We start from the raw sequence: 12,110 nt of genomic DNA, 5'->3' as shown, positions 1-12,110 counted from the left end.
GCGATTTCATTGCTTCACGCTTAATTATAGTTTGCTAAAGCAATGCTTCCTTTCCACTAAAACAATCTTTTCCCATTACCACAATCTTATTTAATACACCCATGTGTCCTCCTTTTCTCTGGAACTGACAGTGTAACAGCGCTAAGACTTAAAATAGAAGCTACTAGGATATTCAATATTCTCAGGTGAGAGATGGGCAGGTTTCTGTAAGGGATGGTAGATCTGAGACTAAGTGTTCCTGACATAACCACCTGCAACACTTTGGTCTGGGTTCTGTTCTCAGGTAAGTATGTTACTCTGATTAGGGTGAGTGTGCTGTCATATCTGCATCTAAACGTAGAGTTTGATTGCCTGTGTTTATGTCTACGGTTTGCTGCTTAGTACAGACTGATACAACTAGTACACTCAAGTTTACTACCACCAAGAATCTGTTCTGTACACTGATCTCAATGCTAACAGGCAAAACTATTTAACACAGGAGAAAAGCTCCTCTGCAGTATTTTGGAAACTCTGAAGGCAATGTAAGTGTTTGCACAGAAATTTAATGAGTATATACCTAGGCAGATATACCCGAGATCACTCCCTCCATGTCCTGGCTTTGCAGTTTCCACCAGGGTAGAAGTACCTGATAGAGTCACTTAGCGGTAACAGAGAAATGACTCATTCTAACCAAGAGACAGGCCAATCCAGGCCAGGGACTGTTTCTTACACTTTGTTTCTTGTTGCAATAGATCTCAAGAGTCAGAAACGGCTAATCAAGTGAAGATATTAACCGCTATATGATCTTATTTGGCACTCTTGTGTTCATGGTTTGCACAGTTTGAGACAGATAGAACCCTTTGCAATGTCAGGCTCCCGAATTAAAGTTCTGCCATTACTGGGCTTGGAGTGTCTATGTAGACACTGCCTACAGGACACAGTAGCCCCTCTTTGCTGGAAGAGTGCTTCTGAGGAAAATTATACTTACAGTAGAAGAGAGTAAAGTGACCTAACAACAAAGATCAACGCTGTAAGAAAGGCCTCTACTCCAATACCCTTGTTCTTGAGACCAGTAGTCACCCGTGGAACAACTGAATTGTCAGCCACTCACATATTTAATATTTCGACAGTACCAATGCAATAACCTTAGCCTGGTCGGCTGTGTAACAGAGAGCAAGGGAATTTGTTCAATGATTTTTTTCAATCAGGAATATAACATCAGCAGAGTTTCATTCCTGCTGTGGTGCTGGAACAGAAAATATAGAAAAACAGAGAATAATTTTTTTCATTCAGATTTCCTAATAGACAATGATTATTTTATCAGTTTCTATGGTACTGTCACCATGGCAGCTAGCCATTTTAATCACAGGCATTAGAACACATTTCTGATAACATCACAGCAATAGCTTCAAAATACATTACATCTCCGGGTCACGTGCAGCAGTAACAACTTTGTGAATTTCCATATGACAGAGGTCACTGATGGCATCGGCAGATATCAGGATTAGAAATGCGATATTTCAAGCACCTAATTAAAGAACAAGTTCTCAATGTTCCTTACTCTGATTCTGAAAACAATAGTGGAAATATAACCATTGTGACAAAAATGAGAAGCAAAATTCTTTCCCAGCTTGTTCAGTTTCTGCACGGGTTTTGACCCTTCTTTGATTAACTAGTCAATGCATATGATTACTCAGCAGATCCTAAGAGAATGTGTGAGTGAAAAAAAATTCACTGTAGACCACTGAGTATCTGCAAAACACTGGCAGATAAAAATGGCTGCTTTATACTTATATTAAAAAAAAAAACAACATACTTTGTTCTCTGTACAGGATAAATGGTATCGAAGTATCGCATACAAGATTGAAGTTATGATCAGAGAGCATAACTCAGTGTTCTGACTGATGAAATTTTCAACATACAAGGTGAACCATATTAATTTTACTAAATATATCACGAAGTATTTGCAGATATGCTCATTCTGAAAAAAAAAACTGAAAGTATTAAAAAATACTTTCAGCAATAGCAATCCTCCATTCCTTCTGTAAATTACATAAGAAATCACATTTTCAACTATCTTAGAGCAAATTCATACCCTTGTCCTGGGATTTCTGATTTTTTTTTTCAAATTAAAATGTATTTCAAAAGGTTGACACTCTGTAAAATGTTACATTAATTTATAAACCTTTTTAATAAAAGCTAATAAGCAAGTCCAACTATTTCTGTATTTCAAGCCTAAAGCTTTGCCCAGGGTCCATCCAAAAGATATTAAATAAGATAAGCACAGACAATGTCAGTAAAACTGACACTGTCTGCAGTAAAACACTCCAGCAAAGCACTACGACTGAAAATCGCTGCTGTATCCGTATCCTACAATGGACAGCATTGACCTCAAAGAGAAGAACAAAAATCTAAGTAAACTGAGAGCGAGACTGGAAATACATCACAATTAGCTTTGTCTCTTCAAACTACTTAAAATTGGAAATACTCATCGCAGAAGCAGTTATGCTAGGAGAACAAAAGAAAAACAGAACTGTAAGTCAGGTCTTTCATATCTCCAGTAGCTCCATGCCTGTTAGATTTACAGGTGCTCTTCCCTTGGGTCAGTAGTTGGGGAAGGACAGCTAAACAAAAAGACTAGTAAATACTTCATGGAAAAATAGCTGTATTGTTACATTTACAAGCATATGCTAATTAAACTGCCTTTAAAATAAAACCATTTAATTACTATCAAGAATCTGAGGACAGTTCTGCTATCTTATCTGTGGATATTCAATTTCCCCAGTTTTGTGTCACACTTGGTCTTACGGAACCAACATAAAGAAATACAGATGCAGCGTAACACCTATCCAAGACGCATATCGCAGTACAGTTAGGGTTGGAAGGGACCTTCAAAGCCCATCCAGTCCAACCCCCCTGCAAGAAGCAGGGACATCTCCAACCAGATCAGGTTGCTCAGAGCCCCAGCCAACCTGGCCTTGAACGTTTCCAGGGATGGGGCATCCACCGCCTCTCTGGGCAACCTGGGCCAGTGCTCCACCACCATCACTGGAAAAAAAATTTCTTCCTCATATCCAGTCTGAATCTACCTCCCTCTAGTTTAAAACCATTACCCCTCGTCCTATCACAACGGGGCCTGCTGAAGAGTCTCTCCCCATCTTTCCTGCAGCCCCCTTTAGGCACTGGAAGACCGCTATCAGATCTCCCCGGAGCCTCCTCTTCTCCAGGCTGAACAGCCCCAGCTCTCTCAGCCTGTCCTCACAGCAGAGGTGCTCCAGCCCTCTGATCAGCTTCATGGCCTCCTCTGGACTCACTCCAACAGGTCTACGTCCTTCTGATGTTGGAGGCTCCAGAGCTGGACGCAGTACTCCAGGTGGGGTCTCACCAGGGCAGAGTAGAGGGGCAGAATCCCCTCCCTCAACCTGTTGGCCACGCTGCTTTTGATGCAGCCCAGGATGCGGTTGGCCTTCTGGGACACAAGGGCACACTGCCAGCTCACGTTGAGCTTCTTGTCCACCAGCACTCCCAAGTCCTTCTCCTCAGGGCTGCTCTCAATCCATTCTCCACCCAGCCTGGATTTGTGCTTGGGATTTCCCCAATCCATATGCCGGACTTTCCACTTGGCCTGGTTGAACTTCATGAAGTTTGTGTTGGCCCACCTCTCCAGCCTGTCAAGGTCCCTCTGGATGGCAAAATCTTCAGCAGCACCACCATCTTCTCCGTTTCTTTCAGTCCTCAATTTAATAGCAGGTGCACTTGATATTTTAAGGGCTTGTCATTTCCTTAATTAAAAGTTTATGTTTAGTTCTTGCTTAATATGAGTCCCAAAATATTTTAAGAAGTTCAAGTCAAAAGGAGATCCAGATTTCATGATGTTTTTGGGAATGCAGAATATATTAAACAGAAGGAGACTTCATTACACACTGTAAGATCTGACATCTAGACTATCTGGTAACAAATATTCTCCTGGTCTCCTTAGTCCTCTCCCTCTTTCAACTCCAACTTTCTCTCCAGCAATACATAACTACACGTGAATGCCTTGCCAGCATTTTTCTTCTCCTAATGAGGCTGCAGAAGTTACTGTGTCTAAAGGCAATAAAGAGCTCAATAACAATGTATGACAAGATGGTATACACATTTTTAAAGTTCTGATGTGTCCATGCAGTAAATAAAAAATTTAATAAACTAATATTTTTCTCCCCAAATAACACAGATACAATACCACTGAACTCACACAAGACTCTAAATAACATGAAAACATCACAGTTGATTAAATTTAAAATATGGTTTAAAATTAAAATCAGAGATGTTGTACATATAGTACTTTGGCTAATTAAAACATCGATTCCCTATTTATTTAGTAAGTAACACGAAGGGCAACTACAGCAACGATTAGCCCAATGGCTGCATTGGTAAGATCTGAGCCAATGTTCGTACGCCTACATGTATACAGCTCTACAAAATTCCTGACCTGGAGTCCTATTCACGGAACATCTCTTCAGCCTCTGGCCTGTGCGCTGAACCTGCCAACAAGACTGTAAGGGAGGTGTGCCGGGGCAATGAGAGATGCAGAGGCAGGCTGACTGTGAAAGGACTAAGTCCCTTCCCACCTGCTCATTCCACGCTTACTGGGGGTCTGTAACATCCAGCCATTATCACCCTTATTTGAATTCATATTGGTAAACCAAGATAAAAACCTTGTAGATCCCATTTGCAAAAAAACCCCACTTTTTTCAGAAATAGCTACACTATGATTAAGCAAACGATCAGCTGGTTTTGCACTATGCATATAGCAAATTATTAGGCTATTAGAGCTGATCCCTGCCCAGCCTCATACTCTTAACAATTATTACATTATACATGAATTAAGCTGTCCTGAAGATGACTGAGCTTCTTGTAAAATATAAACATAAAGACCATAATATTACAAAAGAGCAAGATTCACAAAAACGTCATTTCTATTCCACGTCAGAGCATCATTTCTGCTGCGTGGGCATACGTAGCCCACACTGGTTCTATACTGCACACCGCAATCACTATGACAGCTTTATCAAGAGCATACAGGCCTGTAACAGAAAGGATCCCAGAGGAAGGCAGGCATTGATATTCAGCTATATTCCAGTTCCAAATGGGGAGACTCTAGCATGCCCCTGTGCGAGCAGCACACGCACACAGAATCTGGCCTTCATCCATAGAAGGGAGACAATTCACATCAACAGCAAAAAACGGAGCCAGATCCAGCCTCAACAGCTATCACACTCATATTTTAACAACAGATTATAAATAACAAAACACCACTTTTCCTACCAACAGCACTTCCAATTCCAGAAGCTTAATATACTTCGCTTTAAATCTGTGCCATGGCAATCACATCAAAGTCAATGTCACCTGTGAGGACTGAGTTAAAATAAAGTGTGGGCCAAATTTATCAGACATGAGTTTTCTTTGGATATAGAGCTCAGAACACTGACTGCATGTCATCCCAGATGTGATTTCAGTTGTATATCTCACATCCAGCAACATATTTTAAACCAGTTCATTGCAAAATACTTGCCCCGATCCTCAGTTTCAAGTACTTGTCTGAGATGCTTGAAGGTCAAATGCAAAGTGTGAAAGGCTTCTTTCTGTTTATATTAAATTTATATCTGTATGCTTGAAATTGTAGCACAATTCAGGCCTAGGGAGAGAAGCCTCAGGAGTTTGTTAAAATACGACAGCATTACAGTTGGTCCATTTGAAGGCGCATCTAAAGGACACCAGAAGAGACCATTCCCCTTGCAGCGCGGAGCTACGTATGCCCACGTAGCCAGAGTATCACTGTGCGTGACACTGATCAGTGACAAGGAACTTACTGTGACAGAACTACAGCAAAAGAAGTCAACAATTTATTCTTTTATTTTCAGCACTGGCTCATGAGGGGCTCTGCATCTCTATATCAGGCAGACACTTAAGGAGCCTCCAGAAAACGAGCTTAGAACAGACATATCCCTACAACCTCCAGGGTAAGCGTAGGGGTAGTGAGCTTTTTAAATTTAGATTATGTAAGGTCGTGTGCCTCACTGCATTATGTTTTATATGCACATTATACCTCACTGCACTAGACTGCACCCTGAGAACCCCAAACAATCGTTATTTGCACAGATCCTGACAGATTCCCTTTTGCAGCTCTTTCAGAAAGAGAACGAACATTGTATGTACATCTAATATTTACCGGAATGAGGTCAGTCCCCCAAACGTCCTGCCAGGGTCCAGGAAGCACAGAAGGAGGCACCACCTGCCCAAATCGGCCCCTTGCCCGAGCAGCCCCAGGCCGCCCGGCCAGGGAGCAGGCTCCTCTCAGCAGCTACAGCCGCGCACGCAGGAGCGGAGCAAGGGCGAGCGCCTGCAATGCAGAAGCCCTTCCCGGAGCTCAGCAAACGAGCGGGGGGGACGGGGCGGGGGCGAAGCCGGCAGACCTGCCCGCATCCCACTACAACGGCACGGGGCGGGGGACGCTTGTTTCCAAACGCCCGGCTTTGCCCTTACCGGCCACGGCCAACGGCTGTGCCCGCCGGCTGCCCGCAGCCCGACGCAGCGGGAACTTCTGCCGGCGGGGCCGGGCCGGGCGGGGCGGGCAGCCCGCAGGCAAGGGCACGGCTGTGGGCCCGGCCCGCCTGGGCCACCTGCGCGGCACCGACCCGTCCACCACCCCACACCCGGCCAGGGCGGAGGAGGAGGAGGAGGGAGAAGCAGCTCTTACCTGCTGCCGCCGCTCCGCCCGCCAGCCCTTGCTAACCGAGCTCCATCTTCCTCCGGCCGGGGATGGGGGGGAGCCAACCCCGCCGCTGCCGTCCCGCCCCCCCCTCCCCGCCAGCTGCCGCTTTCCGTCACCGCCGTCCCCCCGCCCGCCCTGCAGACGGCCCCGGGAGACGGAGAGCCAGACCCACCTCCCGCCGCCGCCTCCTTCCCGTGAAGTCACCGGCCGCAGGGCCCTCCCTTCCCCTCCCCTCGCCCGCAGCGGCCCAGAGAGCCGTGCTCCGCCCCGCCCCCGCCCCCGCGCCTCCTCCCCTGCCCCTTTTTAGGAGCTCGGCCTCCCGCTGCCCGGCCAGGGAAGGTGCGAGGGGTACAGGGGCTCTTCTCTGCTCCAGGGGAGCGGGAGATGGGGACAGCGGCTTCTTCTTGTAGCGGGAGGTGACCGTGCCTAGCCAGAGGGCACGCTACTCCCAGTCACCGCTTTTCCCCTGCCCTCTATTTCGGTACCTCATGGTCTTTGCTCAAGGGATGACAGCAACGTTGATTTCAACCTACAGCCACTTCTCGTTCCAGCTACTTCAGGATACAGTCAGCTGTACCCGATCTCACCTAGTTAAAGCTGCCTGCCCCCGACCAAAGCCGTCTTCCACTCATCCCCTAGAGCTGAAAAGGAAAGGAATCAAGGAATACACCTCTAGAACACAGCATTCCCTTCTGCCACTTAGAAACTGGCAAGACCAAGAACTATGCAAAATATGTGACGTAGAAGGAAGAAAAAGAAAAAAGTCACAGGTACACGAAAAGCCTCCTTATCTAAAAACACTGAGAATTCTCACCTGAAATCAGCCCACCACAGATGACACAATCAGTGACACATATAACAACACTAAATATTTAAGTGAACACCAGATGTAAACAGAACATCATAATACATCTTGCACCAACACAGCACATCTGGAGAAGTACAGCTGGCAAGGTGTGAAGACAGTTTTGCAGATATACATTTTCATAGCATAAGCAAGTGAGCTTTGGTGGTTAGGGAGGAAAAACAGACAAGTCACATTCTAGTTCTCTGCTAGAAGCCCAACATCAGTTTAGAATATTGTTGAAACTCCCAAAAGAACCTTACCCTTGACCAATACTTCCTTTTGCAGCTAATGAGGAGGACAGAAATGGACACTCTTGAAAACATTCCCAACTGTTTCATGTGTAACCTTTTGCTATAAATGCAATGAGCTCCTAGCTTATGGCATACAAACCATGTTAGGCAAAACCGACAAGTTTTGTCCAATGCTGTTCTAGGCCTGCACAAAATGAACTCTCATTGCTTACCCCTCTGATCCTCTCTCCTCCTTAGAGAAATTCTTTATGCTCCTGAATTAAGATTTCTTAGGCAAGCAGAGTTCTCTGCCATACTCTCAAGCTCCTCCCAAAAGAGAAAAAAACAAAAAATTCATGAGCAGGACAGTTTCTTCACCAATGCAGAGTCCAGCATTCTTTAACTGTGGCAAAGAAAAACAGTGACATGTACAGATAGCACACACAAAAAGAACCATAATTACAGAAAGTGATACTCCCTTTTTTTTCCCCTTGATGCAGTTGTCCTACAGGTGATTCCCAGATAGTAAGAATTCTATAAAAGACAGAACAGTTTGGCAGAGTTTTGCCAAAAGAGCTCTTGACTGTTGGCCTTGTGAAGGAAATCCATTTGTGAACATAAGACTCTCAGGTGGCTACTCCAGAGCTCTCAGGACTGGAGATACTCTAAAAGCACCCACAGAAGCAATATAGGCCCAGGGATCAAACCACAGTTTGATCAGGAGGTTCTGAGTTGGCCAACTGGCGATACAGAGTCAGAGATTCATTTAGGTGGCTGCCACAAAACAAGCGGCCAGTTCTCCTCCTTTCAGACAAAGCCAGATATGATCTTAGAAAAAGTCTGAAGGGCTTACCAAAGGAAAGGGTGGCTAGACTCGTGAGGGAGAGGCTTGTCGAAGTCTCAGATGAAGCGTGCAGAGAGGCTGGATCTAGGTGAAGTGTTCACATGCCTTGGGGACACCATGTTCTGCCTCCACAGAAGTGGTAATATCTCCACTAACAGCAGTCTTAACAGATTCAAGAATCAAAGTTCTTTAGTCCAAAGAGATGCAATGAATACTGCCATCTGTCACCTGAACCTCTTCCCCCTCTTTAAATTAGAAAGCAGATATGCTATAGTCCACAAAGATCAGGAACTCGGAGATCACTAAGTCATCCAGAAATCTTAAATTTCCAGGCTTTTAGAGAAGGGAAGCAAGCAATACAACTGACATTCCCTGCAGAACCTATTGCATCTTTTCTTACATGGACACAGGGGGAAAAAAAGAAAGAAAAGAAGTATCTTCACAATTGATGTTCTAGGCTGTTCATTAATCCTGGCAGTTGAGCGGCTGTCAGCATAGCATGACTCCCTAAGCAGGAAGGTTCCTGTCGTGGTGAAAATTATCCGGTTTCTCCCTGTCTCTTCACATAAAGCATTGTCACTGTGTGGCTGCTCATCACCTGTCTTGCATTGCCCTGGGTGAGAGGCAGAACTGATCACAAGCTAAGTGAATTGCTTTGATCTCAAAGATGTTGTGGTAAGATCAAACTCATTTCTTGAATACCACCAAGCCAAAACATTGCGTTAAGTGTTCTCACCCTCCAAGGATGGAAGAGGGTTCTCACCCTCTTCTCCTTATGGGTAGGTAAAGACAGAAGCTGAACATCTCTGCAAATCTGGTGGTGATTCTTCTTCTGCTCACTTAATGCAGACAAAATGTCATGGGGAACATCACCAGTATGAACACTGTTAGGTACTTACTCGGAGAAAGATGGACTTTGGCATTCAGCTACCAGCTAGGTATGCAAGGGAGTACTGTACTGATCTACCCAGCCCTTAACTTACTTACAATGCGATCACAGTCTCATGTGATGTGACCAGGTATGGTTTTGTACACTTCAGAAATGTCTTCAAAACCCCTGTCTTTGGGGATGGCGTCAAAGGGGGTGTTTAATTATCCTAAGCCCCAGTTAAATGAAGGTCTAAGAAGGGTATAAGGGCTGTTGCCCATAATCTGCTAAAGAACAGAACCCTAAATAAGCTTGTTGCATCAGCTTGATTCCTTAAGAACTTTGCTGTAATCAGAAAGCAGATGGTGAAGCCTTTTGTTGCAATCAACAACTCTAATGAAAAAAATCCATACTGGAAATATCATAACCTCAGTAAGTGTTCTAGGCATGTCCTGTGAAGGGGATGTGTGGAGACACCCATACACTGCAGAGGGTTGAAAGGCACAAAGCAGCCTCCTGGATCTAAGGTAAATGTACTGAAACCAGATTCTGTGTTCTCACTTTGCAAATATATTAAAAGCTGCGCTGAAAGAGCATGCAAGTTAAATAAGAATTTATAACGAAAACCCTCTCAGGGTGAAGAGGTAGAGATAAGGCAACAAGTAGCTTTCTGTGGTTAATAAATTGAAAAAGGAGGAAAGCAAGAAGGAAGGCTGGCTCCTCCCTTCCCTTTTCTGTTCTGTGTAGGGAGGAAAGATAAAAGTGTAGGCCAAGGGTCTACCTCCATGAAATACATATTAAAGCAAGTTTGTAAACTCATTAAATTCAAAGACAACAAAGAAACATTTTGCATTCCAACTGGGCAAAGTAACCTGTGCTCTTCAAGCAAAGAAATGGTTTTGATTGAAAATCTGTCAAAAGAAAGCATGCTGCAATAGTAAATGCATAAGCATTCTGGTTTCAATTCCAGCAGTTGAAGCTGTCAGACTTGGGGGATGGGGGAGAAAATCCAGATACAGCTCTACAAAATGTGTGCTACTAAAATATATATAAAGCTGATTTGAGTCCACATGACCTTAAAAAAAAAGCACTGAACTTTCCAGGTATATACTAAAACTGAACACTTAGTTAAACAGAGACAGAGATAAGAGCAAGAGCACTGTGATTTGGTCACTTGAATCTAAGCAGAAAACAAATTCTGCGGGTACTGAACTTTGTAATCTAAAAATAAATGGTGAGGTATGATTGGCATCATTACAACATTTCAAGTTGGTAACAAAATACTACTAAAGTGTCAACCTTGCACGGATACAAACATCCAAAGCAATGAAAAAGTAATTTCTCATGCTGTTTTCCCTCTCTGATGGTAAGTTTACAGTAAGTGTGGATATGAGCCTGACAGTCCCAAACACATTCACAGGGTCTGAGGTATACCTAAGTAACCATCAAGGGCTTGCAGCATTTGCAGACATACCCAAGTTAGCTTTAATCCAGCTGACACAGGTACCCACAGCGGAACAGCAATATCCAAACACTGTTCCTTCAATGGCGTGCTATACTTCTGAGGATCCTAGACTTTGAAGAGCCAGTGTAGAGAATTACAGTTTCTTCTTAAGAGATGTATGGAGTTTACCCAGATATGCCATTTTGGTATAACATCCTCTAAAGCACAGAAACCACACATCCAGTTTCCATTAATGTTAAGGCAGTAAAACTCCATTTTCTTTCATGGGAACAATTTTTAGGTCGCACATTTAGCGTAGTTTTCAATTTCATTGTCGCTGGCATGGTGGGATAATAAAGCAAGTTTACAGTTCAATAATGGCATCTATTTACCATTGACCAAAATTACTGCTATAGAGATTTTTGTTAATCATTAAAGTGATATGACAAATTATATTTCTAATAGGCGCACACACACTAAAATAATAGCAGTGCAGTAACTGAAGGAGAAATAGTTTTAAAGGAGCAGCCTCTATATAAAAGCAATGTTTTATTTTACAAATATGCTGACATTAATCACTGCAAACCATCTGAGAACATTTTATATATTCCAATTCATAAACTTGGATTTATTATGAAGTATATTGCAGTCATAAAATAAATAGTTGATAATTTATGAACCCTATATTTTTCACTTTTTCCAAGTTTGCCTTTTTTCTTTTTAGAATTTATTTTTTTATTTATAATATATATACTTTTTACTATATATTCTGAACTTATATATACATGTTAATGGCACTGGTTTTACCTCCACACAAACCAATAAAAAGTTTGGGGAAGAAAAAAACCTAGTAATTACTCAGAAATTATGCACATGCTTAAAGAGATAAAAGAGCCTGGGAGACACTGAAATTACAAATAGGGCTAAAATCACCGATATTCAGATATTAAAAAAAAAGTTCATTTTACTACTTTAGTTTCAGATTCTCTTGCCTTGCTTCATTCTCTCGTTCAAGGCATAGTTTTTATATCTTGGCTATATATCTTTGGCTCTCAAAATGCATAATTTCATAGAGGGAGAAATGTTTGTTTCCCCTTGTAGGATGCCACTGAACAAGCTTCCAGGTTGCTTTTGCTCAGCAAGG

At 43.2% G+C, this 12,110-nt stretch overlaps 1 protein-coding gene across 2 annotated transcripts in view; it reads right to left on the bottom strand.

Moving 5' to 3' along the window:
* OTUD7A (OTU deubiquitinase 7A) overlaps window positions 1-6,812 on the bottom strand; it is a 130,570-nt gene extending 123,758 nt beyond the window's left edge. The window contains exon 1 of one of the 2 annotated variants that reach the window (XM_086757157.1): window positions 6,719-6,812. The gene's annotated coding sequence lies outside the window, so the exon portion shown is untranslated. The remainder of the gene's footprint in view (window positions 1-6,718) is intronic. The other variant, XM_086757156.1, reaches the window with a different exon arrangement.
* Between the last annotated feature and the right edge of the window lie 5,298 nt (window positions 6,813-12,110).

The sequence above is a fragment of the Chlamydotis macqueenii genome, chromosome 12 (genome assembly GCF_036417535.1).
Source record: "Chlamydotis macqueenii isolate bChlMac1 chromosome 12, bChlMac1.mat, whole genome shotgun sequence".
Lineage (NCBI taxonomy): Eukaryota > Metazoa > Chordata > Aves > Otidiformes > Otididae > Chlamydotis > Chlamydotis macqueenii.
This window is presented reverse-complemented; position numbering and strand designations above follow the sequence as displayed.